Below are 19,746 nucleotides of genomic sequence, written 5' to 3' on the forward strand. Positions count from 1 at the left end.
ATGTTGATACGGGCGTTTAAGTCGTCCTGACTCACGCCCCTAACAACTACTGAAAGAGCTGCTGCCCTCTTTCAGGAATCATTCCTTAGTCTGGTTCTCAACAGATACCTCTCCGATATGGTTGCACCTTCGGTCCAGCTACTCTGTATCCCTGAGCACTCAAGCCCCCTCACCGACGGCAAGGTCTCATGATTCATAGAGGAGGAAGAAGAGATTGATGAAGCAATTAAACACGTAAAAGGAGATGAAAATTTAATAATAGTTGGAGATTGAAATGCAAGCATTGGAAAAGGCAAGGAAGGAAATATAGTGGGTGAATACGGGCTGGGCAAAAGGAATGAAAGAGGGGACCGACTTATAGAATTTTGCACGAAGTATAATTTAGTAATTGCCAACACCCAATTTAAAAATCATAATAGAAGAATATACACTTGGAAAAAGCCAGGCGATACTGCAAGGTATCAGATAGATTATATCATGGTTAAGCAAAGATTTAGAAATCAACTCGTTGACTGCAAAACTTACCCTGGAGCAGACATTGATAGCGACCATAATTTGGTGATAATGAAATGCAGATTGGGGTTTAAAAACCTGAAGAAAAGGTGTCAGATGAATCGGTGGAATTTAGAGAAGCTTGAGGAAGAGGAGGTAGGTTTTTGAGGAGGACATCGCAAGAGGTCTGAGTAAAAAAGATAAGGTAGAAAATGTAGAAGAAGAATGGGAGAATGTTAAAAAGGAAATTCTTAAATCAGCAGAAGCAAACTTAGGCGGAATAAAGAGAACTGGTAGAAAACCTTGGGTTTCAGACGATATTTTGCAGCTGATGGATGAACGTAGAAAATATAAGAATGCTAGCGATGAAGAAAGTAAAAGGAACTATCGGCAATTAAGAAATGCTATAAACAGGAAGTGCAAACTGGCGAAAGAAGAGTGGATTAAAGAAAAGTGTTCAGAAGGAGTATATCTCTCCTGTCTGCCCTTACGGCGGGCAGACATCTAACCCTTAATAGAGTTATATCGCGCTCAGACTAGTAAATCCCAATCTATTTTCTACTGACTGAGATAGCTCTGGGACGCAACGCCCTAGAGCAATCCATCCAACCACATTTCCTTAATTCAAACCAGGTTAAATTGAGGTGAATTAAGTAAATGACAAAGTGTAAGCCCAAAAATCGCCTCCAACGTACTCTCCTAAACAGAGGACGCCCACCTAAATAAAGGATTTCAGCCTACTCTAGGCTGAAATGGAGTGCGTCATGGAAGATAAGCTGATTAGCACATCGTTCCATCGGGCCCCTACCGACTGGATCGGAACGCAATCCAAACGAATAAATGCCAACCATTATTAATAACCGCCAGTCCATTAGAATCACCCAGCAGCAAAGGACGTAAGTCCGTATACTGCGAAAAGTAGGAGGGTATTGCACCCTCCGACATCCTTGCGTTCCGTTCCAGCTGTTGCCGCCCTGGACGTGGAACGTAGGTGTTGTGTTCCGGACGTGGGGATTATTTACCTTAGGGCATCATTGTTATAAATGCGTAATTAATGACAAATTAGTAAGGGTATTTGGTAGTTTATTTTGTTCTTTCTAATTTCATATCGATTTATAATACCTAAAGAGGAAGTAAAAAAAATATTTTTTTAAAAAAACATTCTTACTTTGACTTTTACTTTCGCATTTATACGGAAGGGAAAGTATGGTGATCGGTTAAAATTGTGCATATCCGGTTTTCACCGAATCCTAACGAATTGACCCCTAAGGACCTCAGAAATCCGAAAAATGGCATCGAAATTTCCACGACAAAATGTGCGTACGTATGTATGTATGTATGTTTGTTGGCGTGTAAATCGCCTTAAATCTGCAGAAATACTTGACCAATTTTCACAAAATTAGAGCTATAATACTTTTATGGTAGAGGCACTGACGCTATTAAATTTTCAATTCAAAAGTCAGGGGGTGGGGGATACATAGGGAAAAATGAAATCGTTTCTAGATTTACGTAATTAAGGTTACATTTTTTTTTAATAATTTTGTGAATGTTAATAAACTTTTATATAAAAAAAAAGATGTTTTACTAAATTTATATGGCCAAACCTAAAAATGGTTTTAATTTTGAAGAGTTACAGAAGGCACGGATGATTTTTGTTGCAGTTTGTTTTTTTAATAATTTTTTGAATAGTAATAAAGTAAACACATTTATAAAACAATTCTTTTCAAAATTTCACCCCCACTCCTAAAAATAGAAATAATTTTGAAACGTTGTAGAAGGCAGTACAGTGGGTCTTTATCGTTGCGGTTTTTTCTATTAGCATCTCGTTGGGTCCACAAATTTGTTCCCCTACCAAAGCGGGGTCTTAACCTAGTCCCTCCTTACACACCGCACATCCCACTCAGCGGCCGTACTACAGCTTTAGTCATCTGCTGAGGGGTAGAATTAAGTAAATGATCAATGAAAATGAATAAATGGTAGAATTAATTAATTAAATAAATGAATCCGTCCATAAACTTTTGCTTCTTTACAAAGTGTTATACAAGATCTAAGGGTGAATTGCTTTCTTAGAAAAGCTAAGCCTCCTATTTCTGTTCCTAATCAGTCGATCGATCAGACGGTTGCAATTTTTAAGAAAGCAGTATTCTAATGAGGACTAAATTACTTGTACTAAATAAAAATATAAATATATAATTTATTAGACCAAACCTGAGAAATAATATCAGCAGAAGCGACTGCATCGGCAAAGCCGATTAACAATTTGCTCTTTGAGATCTCTTAACATCAAATTAATGCCATGAGGTACACTGTTCATCAATTCAACATTAACTCAAGTCCTAAAATAATAATAACACTAATCAAAATTTCTACGGTATAAATTTGATAATTTCAAAATTACAAAACCCAGGATACAAATAAAACAAAATAATTTTGATTGCACCGGATTCACTTACAAATAAAATACTATTAATGACAATAAATTAAATTTTTTACGATAATAAATCGGAGCGGAATAGTTAAGAGCTCTTGTAAAAGGTATAAAGACAAATTATTTTCTCTTAATGGAAAACTTGCACAAATAAGCGGACATTCATCCCAGGACAAAAAATATTATTTAAGTCTTTCATACATATCAATAAATATATAGATAGTAATATCCATCGATAGTAAAATTCCAATATATTTCATATTTAATCATTTCAAAATCGCTCAAAAATGTTAATTTTCTTTATACATACTACAACCGATGGAGATAATAGAACACCATGAGAGTACCGTAATATACTAGCTAGAAAATCTGAAATTTTGAAGTTAGCTGTAGAAAGAATGTTTGTGTGAAATCTTCGGTGTTAAAGGAAGGCGCCGGGATCGCGATTCCGCGAATCGGTTAATTTTTTAGTTGAAGGTTGTAAGTTACGGTAGGCGGTCGTGGTTGGAAGAGGCCAGAAGACCAAAATTGATGAACCAACTGCCGCCTTAATGAAGTACTTTGGTTAGGTTTAATTATTCTAAATCTTTTGTTTTACCGGTTCAATTAAATAAATAATAGTCTTTATTATTTTATATTGCAAATTTATTTTCTTATAATATCTGAACTTTTAGTAACATTATATATACCGATATTGTATTAAGAAACGTTGAATCACTGACGATTGGCAGAAGACTGACTATTCTAGCGGGGAGACCCAGCGTAAAGTAAAGCTTCGCTTTCAGCGTCGAGGGAGCCGAGTGCAGCCGTCCGAAGGACTTTTAAAATTTAAAAGGCCTTCTTTAATTAAAATCTAAAGTTCCTCATTAATAATAAAATTTAAAGAACGTGAAATGAAACCTGGGTAGCAGGTTGTATAAATACACTAATGGAAATGTCTGTCGATGCGTTTACATCGGTGGCATCCTGACAGAGACCAAACCGATGACTGTGTCTTGTTATGACTGGGTCTAAAAGACATCTAGGACTCTAGAATAGCCTATCAGAGCTAGGAACGGAGAGAGTGGTGTGGCGACCTGAATCGTCAAAAGATCTTCCCCTACGGGATTCAGGATGTCTGTAACTTTATTTATCGATTTAAAGTTTAATTATAAATGAACTAAGCCTACATTCAACGAATTATCTGCATCTGAGTTAACCGTTCATCGCTTTTTGATATTATTTAAACTCCCTTTAACAGAATTCTTCTGGATCGCCTTGAAGTAGAAAGATTATTTTCTCCATATTATTTGTACATTTACAAACTCACTGTATGCCAGAACTATATAACCGTAAAAGAAAATAGAAATACAAAACACCAATCGACACGTGGATAATACTCAACAATTTATTACAATATACGTTTATTTACCGAAAATATTTGAAAACTTGAATATTTGAAAAAATATTTGAATATTTGAAAAAAGTAATGTTATGATATATTTCTAAACTACAGGTAAACATTTTTTTTCTTAAAATATTTTAATATATTTTCTCATATTTTATTTTTTTTTTCTTTTTCTGTTCAGCCTCCTTAACCACCGTAAGGTATTACTTCAGAGGATGAATGAGGATGAAATGTGTGAATGTAAATGAAGTTTAGTCTTGTACATTCTCCGGTCGACTGTTTCTGAGAAGTGCGGTTAATTGAAATCCTACCATCAAAGAACACCGGTATCCACTATCTAGTATTCAAATCCGTATAAAAGTAACTGCCTTTACTAGAATTTGAACCTTAGAACTCACGACTTTGAAATCAGCTGATTTGCGATGACGACTTCACCCCTAGACCAACCCGGTGGATTACCGTTAATATATTGGAAGCAGAAAAAATAAAGTTATAAAGAAATGCATTTTTCATCGACGTAACAGGATAGGTAAATAAATATTTATCCACATCTGTTTATGGAATATTCTATCACCTTGAAATTACAATCGCAACTCTTCAGTTCATAGAAGCTTCTGTGCGTCCGCGCGCGCGTATGTGAAAAATTTATATATGATAAATTCATTTATCTAACGGTCGAAAGTAACCTGACGCGACACGAGTTAAAAAAGTCGCTCTGAATAAAACGCAGCCAACTTAAGAAAAATAATTTCTACAAGAAAACATAACAGGTTTACAAGGAAAAGTAAAGACTGGAATAAATGGCTTCCCTTTCACTTATTTACGGAACTGAATATACGATTGTATATCAACATACGAAGCCCACCAAAATGTAGATAATATTCAGCACTGTAAGAGCTTCATATAGTGAATATTATTACTCTCAGAGAAAGCAATTCTGACCGTTAGTATCCGAGGTATTTCAGATAACAGTAAATTTATGTGGCCGTTGTAAAACAAGATATCCCGTATTAATGCACTCTCTCTCTCGCCACTACATCATTCTCTCTCGCAGTGATTTTATTAATCCGACTCTCAATTACACAGTTCCGCGTTTTATTTATTGTAAAATACGCGTAGTTTTATTGTAAAATTCAATTGTTATCTGAATGAATTATTAATAATAGCTAAAAAAAAGTCCTTCATTGGAAATCGGAACAAGTAAATCTATTCAAAATAAATATATTTTGTGATTAACATCTATCAAACTCTCGATTATTCGTATCTGCATTTTCAAAAACTTAGCTAGTAATTCAAAATGTATAATTATAGGTAGTATATTATCCGCTAAATCCGATGGTAGATAAAGAGTTTTGAAACTAGCACCGCGCCTAATCATCTTTCTCAGACTCCATTACTGAAGCAAATACACTTCTTGCGATTGAATTGTTGCGAGTATCATTGAGAAGGTATAAAATTTATTTACGGATTCGACAATACATGTTCTACTGTTCTACCACTGAGCTACCTCCATCACTTCTCTCTATGTGCATATATATATATATATATATTTAAAATAAAATATATATTTTAATTCAAAACTTTTCGAATTGAAGAGAAAAGCGCTACTACTATCCCGCCATGAAATGTGTGTGTGTGTATTAAGACAAAAATAAAAGAATTTGTTAATTAATTTAGATGGGTCAATTGAGTATTTGTTTTAGTAGCGAAAGACAATAACAATTTTTTTGATGCACAGTCTGGCAACGTCTTGTTGCTAACTACGGTTGCTATCCAAGTCAACTTTCCCTTCCTCTCTTCACTACATACAAGCGTTCAAGGTTAGACAGTTTACCACTATTGCATCCCTTAAAGCAGTGTTATGTATATTACTATATTTTATAAAATAATTAAACCGAACCAAAAATATAAAATTAATTTGCAAACACTACAAACGCTTTCATAACTTGTTATTGGAATAATCTTGTTATTTTAAATCGCATTAAAACACTTAATTATTATAGGGATTTTAATTATACAATTCTTTACTATTAACAGAGCACTTGGGCTCCTTCCGAACACGCTTGCAATTAGCACAAGTCAGACCGTCTGACTTTTGCTGACCCTTGCCACCACAATGAGCACAGACAGCAGGATAACTACAGAACTTAGCCCTGTGACCTCACTTGCAGCACTTGAAGCACCACTGGACATCTAAAAACTTTGGAACGGTCTGGTTGAACCAGAATTCAAACCTAGAACCATTTTAATAAAAACTATCGATGATACCGCTAAGCCACAGACGTTTGCATTGTGCAGCGCTGTACTACAGATTTATTTTAAAACAGAAACAGTGAAATGATTTTTAAAAGGTGATATTGCGATCAAATTAGATGAACTTTTTATATTTCTAAAAATTTGTTTGATTAAAGTAATTTTTCGTATCGCCTATGTATTAGGGCACCTTTAAGTAAACAAAGGTTTAAATGGCCAGACCCGTTCAAGTTACACGGGTTTTGAATATTTTTATGAACATTACTATTCAATTTTTTAGTTTTTTCTATTATTTATTAAATTGTATCTACTATTATTACATTTTTTTGTTTATTTTATTATTATATAATGAATGACAAAAATTTACACAGTTTCATCTCTTGGTTTTCTTACAGTTTAGTTTCCTATTTAATAAAATTTTCAGATTTACTGGCGTTGGGTCTTTCTAAACTACTAATGAAGAATGATTTTTCCATAGAGACTGAAATGTATAGAATTCACAAAATACATGGAATCCTTTATTTCAGAAAGCCAAGCCAAGTCAAATTTTATTTTTGTGAAATCTCACTATCCCCCAACAATCTGTAGACTTGATACTGTAGCTTGACAGCTGCTCTTACTCGGTCTTGGGCTGATAGTTTTTTTAACAATTTCATTGTTACAACACCAACGGCTAACTCTTTTGATATTCAGAACCGATTAAAAGTTGTTGTTGAACCTGAGTCCTGCAACACCATAGATCAAGTTAAAGGTTATTATTAAACTAGTCGGTTAGATAAGGTAGTCGGTTTGATGACCATATAGTTAGATTTAGATGTAAACAGGAACCGAATTAGCCCCGTGCCTCTCACTTTGAAAAGAATGAAACAATGTAAACAAACATCTCCCTTTCAGATATTAATATATGTACAATAGGCGGGATTCAAAAATTTTAAATTGCTCAATTATAACAAGAACAGATGCAAAGTTCTTCTATCTGCACCGATCGAATCTTATAGTCTGAAAAGTCATTCTCAAAAAATTGGCACCGATTAAACTTTACTGCATAGAATCAAATAAAAAGAATAAGTTTTGTTGATCTCACCGTTTCAAAAAGTAACCTGAAAAAGACACTTTCAAAATAAGAGAAATGATGGTAGGTACTCTTATTAACAACTATTCAAACCCAACAAGCAAACAACCAAAACATAAACTATCAGCTTTTAGAAGTTTGATCCGCAAACTAAATAATACAATAATGTTACCTGAAGACATCACAGTATAACAAAACATGAACAGATATCATAGCATACTCATATCATCACACTCCTACACAAAATAAATAAAAACAAAAAATATATTACATTAACATTATGTAAAAAAACTCAGAGAAAGTAACTCACAAAAAAATATTACCTTCAAATGAACAAAAACAAAATAAATCATTACATACCGAACATATTATACTCCAAGAACAGTTAAACTTAATTGTTCTGAACACGTATGTTCTAAATCAATCAAATAGAAAACAGTTTGAAAGAAATTCGATGAACACAAAAGTTCTCCTAATAAGATAAGTTAATATTTCTCAACCGTCTTATAGAAACATATATATGCAGATTAATAACAAGTTTAATATTTTAAACGTACATGAAAAAGGACCATATCTTAACAACTGGAACATTATGATACATATAAACACAGAAAAACTATGTAAAATTTACAGACATAGTTCAAATGCAACATACTTTTCAACTGCATTCTAAATTTGTCTACCTAATTAAAAAAACAAACTGTTTACAATAACGCTAGCTGACACCAGAGATGAAAACAGCATCACCAGTTGCAAAGGCAATTGAAAATGTTTTGAAGTAATTCATACCTGGAACAGAAATATAAGACTTGGCACACATGCTCTGGACAAAGCCTTAATTAAGCAAACCAAATCTGGCTAACCTATCTCAAAAAGCACCACTCTCAACTACCTGAATACTTCTAACATCAGGAAAATTTACATGCGTGTAAAGGCCTTTGAGCGATTCAGTCGACCTGATCTGCCGTAAATGGAAACCCTGGTCATCTATTTCTTTCATGTGCCTAGAGATAACTGCCTGCAAGGATACCGATGGGCTTAATTCTAGAAATAATAAGGACCACCTCTGGAGAGACATTCCTACAGGCATTCATCACAGATAACAATAGGAGACGCTGGGTTCTTAACAGAACATTTGCATCTCATTCGATGAGCTCAGACAGGTGCAGCATACATCATTATAGCTTCTAATACAACAACATTATATAGAACGCACATGGTTCTGAATTTAAGCACCTGATCAGGGTAACTACTCTCCAAACACCGAAGAAGGCAGAATAAGCCTTTTTGGCAGCATATTCAAGGCGCTCCTTGAATCGAAGATTCTCATCAAGGATAATAAGTAGATACTTCTGCAGCAGGACATACCTAATTCGTTGACCTGTCATTTACACATGAAGTCGTCATGAAGCAGCTAGTCTGCTCTTGAGCAACATTATCGTTGTTTTCTCTGAGGTAAACACCATCTTATGTTGCAAACACCATAAATGGAGTATCTTGCAAGCCTGGGCGGTTCTGAATTCGATCTCATTCCTCTTTAACCGGCAAACTCCCACCATCGGTATACGCGATGATACGGCATCCACCGGGTAACCTTAACCGCATCAAAGAATCGAATTCAACAACCCAGATCAGGGCTCCTAAAACACTACCCTGCGGACAACCTTCATTTTTTTGCCTGCTTCTGAGATGCCGTCTCGAAGATGCCTATATAACACTCATTCTCCGTACAATCACATTTCTGGAGCGGGATTGTAAAACGCTTAACACTTTTTTGTAATAACATAACATTTAAGTAAATCAACGGTTGCAAAGATATTAACAATTAAAAGGTTTACGTGGTCGTCATCTTGGAATGGAAAGAGAGGTCAGGTTCAATGTCTTGTAGAAGAAAATTTCTAGGTTAGTCAAGTAGTACACAAAATTTCAGCTCAATACCATTAATGCATTCCTAAAAATAGATTTTAAAGGAATTTTTATCATACAAATAATTAAGCATAATTAAAGATTAATAACCAAATATCAATTAAAAGAGATTTTCTTGAAATAGCGCTACAACCGTTTATTTTTAAACAAACAGTCTTTAAATAGTAATTTTATCAAACATGGCCCATCGGTATGACTATACAATAAATAATTAAAACATAAAAACCGCTTACCAACAATCTTTTAATGTGTCGCAGCACTTTTGGAAACAAATTCCATCTTCGGGAAATATAAATATTTTTATTAATAAAACTTTGTTGTCACGAGTAGAATTTTTATGCAGTGTGTAAAATATAGAAAGGTAGTAGTCATGTGTTAAAATTGCGTCGACTTAATTTCTTGTCATAATGAGTGTCTCCACCGTTATGGTAAAACGGGAGAGAAACGATACGGTCAACTCACTCTATAGTTATTGTTTGTATAATATATCATTTTCAAATCTTGTTTGTTCATTTATTAATTTATCATTATTAAGATATATATGCACGGGTCCTCTCCTTAGCATAAGAGTCAGGGTGAGGACCTCCACATCCGGGTGTGGGTCGACAGTAGTGCTGCTGAACGGATAACCAAGGATACTTCTGCAAAGGTCAAGGACACCACTACGGCTCTGACAGGGAGGGGCGGTAGGAGGGTACACATCCTCATTAAGGATGTGGATGCACTCACCACTCAGGATGAATTCATTACGGAGGAGTCAGTGTCGATCAAAGTTATGTCCATGCGACCGGCCTATGGTGCCAAAGCAGTTGGTCACTGTGGCTGTGCCACCCATCCTTGCTGATAAATACACATATCCGTATCTGACGGGTGGCTTGTAGGGTTATGAGACGTTCATCTGATAACCTTTGTTTTTACTGCTGGAAGCCAGGCCACAGGGCCGATTCGTTGTACCGGGCCGGATCATATTGGCCACTGTTTCACCTGAGGCCGGTCATCTACAGAAGGACTGCCGATGATTGTATCCTTCCTGTCAGTTGCACGGTCATACACCTGCGAGTAGGGGATGCAAGGTTATTTCTAAGGCGAAACAATTCGTCTGTTCAAGTAAGCTAACACGATTCTGTTTAAAGACAAACATTTAAAGGGGTCATGTTTATATCACATGTCATGTTTGATTACTTGTCATAAGTAAAATTGTGTAAAAGCGACTGAAATATCAAGATTTAAAAATATAAATACGCCGTACATGAAGAATTATCACTGAAATTTTGCCGATTGTGTTCAGGACATTAAGTAAATAAAGAAATCTTTTATTTCTCATTAATACATAAAACGTTGTATAGATCGCATCAAGAATGAATAAATATGATACTTAACGCGCGATAAAAGGAACTGATGATGATGATTGAAAGTAAAATCTTGATCAAAGCAATCATAAAATACATAATTATTAAATCAAAAACAGATTTGATTAAAATTCATCTTAATTATTAAATATATTAACACATGAAATAATATTTAAGATAAAATACTACTAAATATTCTTGTTTTATTGTATTCTATCGAGTTCTGTGAAAACAGTTCTATTGTCTAGTTTGATACAGGGAGATACTGTTCTAAGAAACTACTGAAAAATCAAAGAAAATGAATAGCTTAACAAAGTTACTAGCGGATTATAAAAATAATAGAAAATCAAGACGGTAGAATTTAACGGAAACTGCCAGTCTGAAAAATGGATAAAAGAGAGAGAAGAGTGGGTGAGTAAATAAATAAAAAATTATGACCAAAGTAAACCCACCGGGTTGGTCTAGTGGTTAACGCTTCTTCCCAAATCAGCTGATTTGGAAGTCGAGAGTTACAGCGTTCAAGTTCTAGTAAAGCCAGTTATTTTTACACGGATTTGAATACTAGATCGTGGATACCGGTGTTCTTTGGTGGTTGGGTTTCAATTAACCACACATCTCAGGAACGGTCGAACTGAGAATGTACAAGACTACACTTCATTTACACTCATACATATCATCCTCATTCATCCTCTGAAGAATTATCTAAACGGTAGTTACCGGAGGCTAAACAGGAAAAAAAAGAAAGTATGACCAAAGTAATGTTCTGGACATGGCTACTATAAAATGTTTACAGCATGAAGTGAATTACATCCAACATTTTAACTTTATCATTAAAAATTTAATTACTTAAAATCATAGAAATGAAATGTTCCCCGAAACATTCCACGTGTTATGTAATCATCAGGTTGTGTGGGATAAGCTTCAGATAATTATCAATATTCTGTAATTGCACGGGCGTTTAGAATTAACATAGATTAACTGTCCTTTGATGATGCAGAAAATATACAAAAGAATATGATATTAATATAAATTAAATTCTTATAAAAAATAGTAGTGCCAGATAAGGACAAGGGCCAAGATGAACTGCCCCCCTTAATTAAAAAGTTACAAATGATTAACTTAATACCATCAATAAACAAATAAAAATTAATGTACCCTTATAAAAATAACTTAAATATAATTAAAAATATTATATTTTTATAAAAAATTTAAACAAATAAATTTAAAAAAAACATTTTTTTAAAGTATCTATATTTGATTTTATATCTTTTTAAACTAAAATAAAAACATAATTTTTATTAATATATTAATACAATGCAATGTTTACTTTTAAATAATAACTATTCATTTTGTTCTAATAAAATGCTTAACATTTTGTGAAAAACACGAAATATGATAAAAATTGACATGGTCGTCATTAACATTAATACAATGAAATACTAAAATAAATGATATAATCCGCCATTAATACGATGAAATATTTTATTTTTATACAATGTTGTTAAAAAGTTTTATAAAAAATATTATTGTTGACTTCACAATCCGATTTTCGTATATAAATTTGTCATTAATAAATACAAAACGTCGAAGAGAAGGAAAAGCAAAGAGGAGATCGAAATTTTTCCACAGCACACTTTTTCTTCACTTTTACACGTAGAATCCGTAACGTATACCAGCCTACCATTTTACATACAATATATATATGTTGTGCGCCAGTTTACGATCGAAAATCCTCTAGAGTGTCTTAACATCACTTCCAAGTACAAAATAAAATTCATTTCGCGACAGATATTCTACGAATAATTTTAAACAAAAATAAATTTAATTAATTAAACATTTTTTATATTTTTTTTATTCGAATTTTTCCTATGTCGCGGGGAGTCCCGACGGGTTAAATCCTACAGGACAATTTATAGAGGGGTAGTCAACTGCCACGGCATCCCGGATGTGCTGCTTAACAGCGGTTCCGGTTGTCCCGGGGGTGTTTAAATAGAATAAGGAAGAAAAAAGGAAATTTTGATATTGTGAAGCCGTTCTTTTTCATTTATATTTATGTTTTATTTAATTTTTAAATTTTAATATCGAGGCCCTTTACACCCTATAAGTATTTTCAATGTTTGTGTTTAAATGTTCTGTCTTATTTATTTTGGTGTTTTCAAATAAAATGTAAGGGCCCTTTACATCCTTACATAGGATGAACCTGGTGGTAATTTAATCCCTATTTTAAAGAGTGTGTCGATGTCCATATAACAAAAACAAAAAAATAATAATAATATCCTTGACAAAAGGTTATATTAATATTATTTTACAATTTAATAATAAACATAAAACGGGTATAATTTTATAATTAAAATAATAAGGTTCAAACTTCACGATACATTTAAAAAGGAATAACGAATATAAGGGCAAATTTAAAAATAATTAAAGATGTCAATTAAGCGAGTAACAGAATCTATAACGAATAAAATATTAGAAAAAATAATTTTGTCGTATAAACACTACTAATTAAAATCGTTCTGTCTAGCTTAAAATACAATTTAATATTACAATACAATCATAATATTTAATTAAACAAAATCTGTGAAAATTTTAACTTTTTTTTTACAGATATTACATGTTAATCACTTCAAAACTGACATTATTATGAATTAAAATTACATAAAATTATAGAGTAAGAAATAACTTATAACTGCGACATCAATATGTAGAAGTATTTCATTATAAATAAAAATAAGCTACATTAATTTATAATTTATACCTACAAGACGGCTGTCGACAACTATAGAAGTATTTCATTGTTGCCGGTGACTTATAAAATCCCGCTCTTAAGATCGATAAATTTATAGAAATTTAACGGTTTAGGCTTAAAATATCCAGGCGAGTACAACTGTGCGATTTCACTACGACATGAAAATTACGCAGCCTACCCTGCATTAAGTTATAAAAATTGAGATAGGCAAAGAAAATAGTAATGATTTATTTGTTTTGACCTATTATCAAAACAGTGTGCTATACATAAATCCACAGGAGAATAAAAACAAACATCATTACGTCATAATTCAAGCTTGAAAAATTATAGTTTTCAGCCGTTAATTCTGTAATTCGTTTAAGATAGGCATACATTTACGAATGTTTTGTGCGCTGTAAGAATTGCCAAAGTCTCCAAAAAAAAAACCGATAAAAAGTTAAGATCAATAAAAACACATTTCCTGATGAAAGAAAGTCCTATTTGAAACGTTTTAAATCGTCTATTTAAATTAACTGGTGTGGATGTCAGCGTCTGAATAGTTGAACATCCGGAAACATTCGACATCCCAATGTAGCTAACATTTAATAGATTTCTAGTACTTCTAGTAACGAAAAAATACAACACACATATCCATTTGTTACAAACATGATCTAACAAACAATCTCTCTGTTCAGTTGATTAAATATTTAAAATATTACCTTAATATTTATTAGTGTAGATAAGTATACAAAATCGGTTTCGGGGCACATTAACTACTTCATAATTTCAATTAAAACAGAAAGCCGGTATAGCAGTAGCTTTGTTTATAACCGATATCGTATTTTACCAACGTTACAGTTAATTATTAAAATAATAAAAACAAAATGACACGTACAACGTAATTTTACACGCGTATTTACGTAACATTCCCCACATATCGACACAAGTAACAATTTAATATCTATAACTACCGTTTAAAAACAAAACCACACACAAAATTTATAAACATGTATCTTCCAGCAATAGAAGCAGCGTGTTTTTTTAAATTTCTAACCAAAACAACGCACGCTGCTCTTACTAACAATGTATAATGGAGGGAACGGTTTAGCATACAGGCTGCACGATGCACAAATACACTTGCGCACGCGCATCAAGTTGACTGTCATTGTCACTTCTTGATCGGTTGTTTAACCTGTAAACAAATCTATTAATGTCGATCGAGAAAAATCTTTTATACAAAACATCGATTTACATTATTACTTTAAAACGAACGTTTTTTTATAAACATGATATCTTTTCTACGACCGATTAACTCAGGGAATAATTAAATAATTTTACGAATTATTCTACGTATTTCTGTTTAAGTAAATACGATTAAAAGAGATATAAGGAGTTAATTTCACTCTTATAAATATTATACACCGTTTCTTTTTTTCTTCAGAATTATTACTGATTTAATAATTCTGCTAATTTATTGTAATTCAAATTTTTCATTACTACGAAATTAGTAAAATAGTTAACATCAGTGTTTGTTAATTAATTCTTATAGGACGTTGGTATATTTTTTCCTAATCTATAATTGAATATTTTTTATTAAAATAGGAATGCAAGATACATTTTTATTGCTAAATCTAACCTTTATTTAAAATAAAGTTAATTAACTTTTTTTCTTTAAATTATTTTCTATTAGCATAATAAGTCACTTAGTTTTGAAAATAATGCATTACATACTGGGCTCGTTCTTACTGAACTGTGAATTTAAGAGACAAAATAAATAAAAATTGCAGTTAAACGTTAAATTTACTCGATATATAAACATAAACGATTTTTAAAATCGTTATATTCATCTTAACTGTGTAAAATCCATTTTGACCAAAACACCAAAATATTTAAAAAATTTAATTGTAAAAAAAAACTATAAAAATATTCAAAGTCGATAAATTAAAAACTTTAGTTAAAAAATTTAGCGACGTAATTCAGATTCTTTTGTTACTTTATTTTAAATATATAAACTGATTTCAACGATTAAACTCTTTAGCAAATAAAACAAAAACAAATATTAATTTTAAAATAAATTATTTATCTTTAACGATGAACAGTTCTTTACATTCTCTCTCTTACAGACACGAACAGTGGCATGTACAACAAGCCTTTCTGTTACATAGTTTTTTATATACTTGTCCTTGAATTGGTTACATACAATAGCGTTTGCGTCTTTGTTTTAACTACTGTAAGTTTTAACTGAATTTTTTTTTTTTAGCACAAACGACAGTGTAATTATAAAAAGAGTTTATATATATCTTACAGTTCTATACTTGTTCATCAATAATTTTATGTATATACAAAACTCTTGACTGAACAAATACAAAAAAAATTTCAATAAAAAATCCTTTTTTCACGCTTACTAAAGAATATAGACAAGACAAACGGTTAACATGCAAAATAATAATAATAAACCGATTTAAAAAGGAAATTTTTAAAATTTTGAAAAGATGAGGCATTTTGTAAATATTTTACCGTATAAAAAATCTGATGTTGACACCAGATAACTTCCTTGTACGCCTATTTAATTACATATACACATTTTTTTTTTAAATGAAAAGTACATAAAATTATATTTCATTAACAAATTATATTTTTTTATTGTTATTATGGAATTATTATTTAATGTAATTTTTTTAGAATCAGAGGTTAATAATTATTAATAAATCAATAAATTTAAATAAAAAAAAAAAATATTTGGCTATAACTTTGGAACCGATGAAAACAAGTGTACCCTACTTATAATATATCGTTGAAAAGGAGGGGTGCAAAACTAGATATTACAAAAATCCTAAATCTTAAATTTCAACATCCTACAGGGGAATTGTTTTCGAGTTATCCTTTTCGACTAGGATTAAAGAACACATCAACTGTATAAAGGACACAAAGAACGATCTAATTTTCCCACACATATTTTGGAACCGAATCCTAATTATAACCCAAATAATTTTATTAATATTTTCGAGTACTCTAATAATCTTTATAAAACCAATATTTTAGAAAATTTTCATTTGTGCTGTAAGTCGTCACACCTATTAAAAAATACCGAAAACGGTTTTTTCGATATATATCTGAAGGAATATTTGGAAGCCCCAATCTAGTGAATACGTATCTCGTTTAACATTGTCGGAAATGGGGAAAATTTGCAAGGAATGATCAAATATATATTTTTTTAATTTTCTTAGTACTTTCAATGCTGATTTTCAACAAAAAAATGTAGAAACTTGTTTTTAAATATTTAAATGAAAATTACATTCATCAAAAGCAAAGTTGATATCTTCATTTGTTACCGACAAATTAAATATATATATATATATATATATATATATATATATATATATATATATATATATATATATATATTAAGTTTCATTGTTACTCCGTTTTAACTCTTTATATTCGGAATGTTTAAAAAATTCATTTTATTGAAATGGAACACCGCAAGAAGAACATATACTCATTTTTGCTGGACGTTGACGAATCAGTCGATCATTCAGGACATGTTCTTTTATACAAACCGGGTGATATTTAAGTTCGGGAACAGTTTTTTGCTGCGTATCTGAGAAGTATCTGGAAACTGAAAGAAATAATAGCCGATTTACTTTATAAATCTGTAACAAATTTTTAAATTTCAAAACCGTTTAAATATTTTCAAATTTTGTTGTATTAAGTAATTTAGAACTGAAAACATTTAACAAAATTTTAAAATTAAGTATTGCGATAATTAAAGTAAATAATACCTCGGTTGTCCTAACCGTTTAATTTGTAGTAGTATTGCAAATTAGGTTATTTTTTATTATAACTATTGAGAAGGCTGTTTTTACTAGGGTTTGGGCCATAATTCCAACTGTTTAAAGTTTGTCATCAAATGTAATTCTGAACGGTATACGTAACAAAAAAGTTACTACGGGGGTTTTAACTAGTTTTACTTCTATCGCGAATTCAACTTTCATTGCTCATAAATAAAAAAACGAAGGCATTGATGAGAAATCGTTTTCGCCATTGTTTTTTCCGTAAAACATTGCATTGCAATCGTGTATCATTTCCTAATTAAAAAAAAATATTTACTAATATTGTTATATATTCGGAACTTCACCGGTATATGTCGATAAACACCGATAAGCTGTGGCGGGGTTCGAAACGATAACTAGAAATTAAAATTAAAAAAAAAACCGATACCAATCTCTAAGGTTAATAGATTACGAGAAATCCTGGTAAAAAAATTAAGTACTAAAAAAAAGGAATAATCTACACTCACTTCGCTCGCTAACCTGGTTTAATTAACGTTAAAAATAATTATTGCGATTACAAACGGTTGATTTGTATGTATATAATGCACTTATGAAATCTAGTCTTGAATTTGGAACCGAACATCGGGCAGACGCTTATAAATCTCACTTAAATGTGGAAATAGCACAAAAAAGAATAATTAGAATTATTGATTTCAAAAGCAGTTTCAACCCATCTCTTGAGGTTTCCGATAAACTGAATATTTTACCCGTAAAGAATCTATACATAGAAAAATTATCAAGAGTATTTTTCAATAGTTGTAAAAATCATAAAATAGACAATGTGTACAATACAAAAAGGATGGATGCAGAAAACTCACAAATCCCGGCTGTTTTTAAAAACCGTTTCGAAAATCATTTGTCTATATTTAGGACCTAAAATTTATAACATGTTAGACAAGAGTATAAAGCCTGTAACTATTGAAAATATCTTCATTAAAGAGTTGAAGAAATGGGTTGTCATTATTCAGGACACTACTTTTATGTTTTCTAAATTACAATGAATAAAATTAATGTACAGTGAATAAAATTAAACACGTTAAAATTTTCAAGGTTTTGTACAACTGTTGAAAAATCGAACCACACTCCGCCTTTCATGAATTGATTAATAATATGAACTAGACTCGATGCGACAAATTTTAGATTAATTGTACTTAGATTAGGCTATATTTGTTTCGCATCAAAGCGATGCGATACTGTGCCTATTAATAAAGAATAAAAATGAAAAATCAGAACAAAACTTTTGGCTAAATTTTTGTCGAAAAAGTTAATAAGTCTGACCATCTAACATAAAACCGACCGCTTTGATCTGCAGAACATAATGAAGGTTTCAAGAAAAGTGAGAAAATATTTGTAAAGTATTTCATACTAAACAACAAAGGCAATTTATCTTTCTAAAATAGATAGCTAATTTATTAATCACCAAATGTAGACACAGGCAAAAGGTTTTGTTATTAACAGAAATCTAAACTAAAAAACAGAACTTCAATAGAATATTGAAACCCGAAATAATTAAGCAGAGCACATTTAAAAATAAATAATACGTAAATAAAACGTTTAGTCTACAAAAGATTCAGCAAAACCCCTGCTTTAGTGTATCGAAACTTACTTGAAAGCAAATTATTTTAGTTACATATTTTTATAAAGTAATCTGTACTTAATTTTAATTAAAATAACAAGAATAAAAATATATTTGACTAACCTAAAAATAATGATTTTTGCCAAAACAAAATGTTTAGTTTATTAAATTCCCATAAGTTAACCAATAATCACATTATTTGTGTACCATTTTTCTTATTACAAAATATTATTATTTGAAGGAACTTACCTAGTTTACACGTAGAATTATTTTCTAAACGGTTGTCTAGATTCACGTAAAATACAAATAATCAAAATTTGATACGATTTTTAAAACATTACAGAAAATTTTTAAAACACTTACAGAAGAGAAATAAAACATTATTTACTGTATGACAACGTTATTCGTTAACAACACTTTTAATAGATTAATAAATTACCAGAAATAAAATGTAAGCTAATATTATTATTATGTAAGATTTGTTTATTTTTTCTACATCGCTGAATATAATGGAAACAGCTAATAATATAAACAAATATAGTTTTTCATCACCGTAACACACATTTTGACACACGCAGTTTGATGAATTTCGACACGAACCAATAGAACGAGAGTCAAACGAGGGGAGAGAGTCTCTGCACTCTCCCCCTCTCATAATATACGGAGAATCTTAATAGGAAGCTTATATAAGAAATAATTCTA

Source organism: Lycorma delicatula, chromosome 7, assembly GCF_047948215.1.
Source record: "Lycorma delicatula isolate Av1 chromosome 7, ASM4794821v1, whole genome shotgun sequence".
In the NCBI taxonomy this organism is placed as follows: Eukaryota; Metazoa; Arthropoda; class Insecta; order Hemiptera; family Fulgoridae; genus Lycorma; species Lycorma delicatula.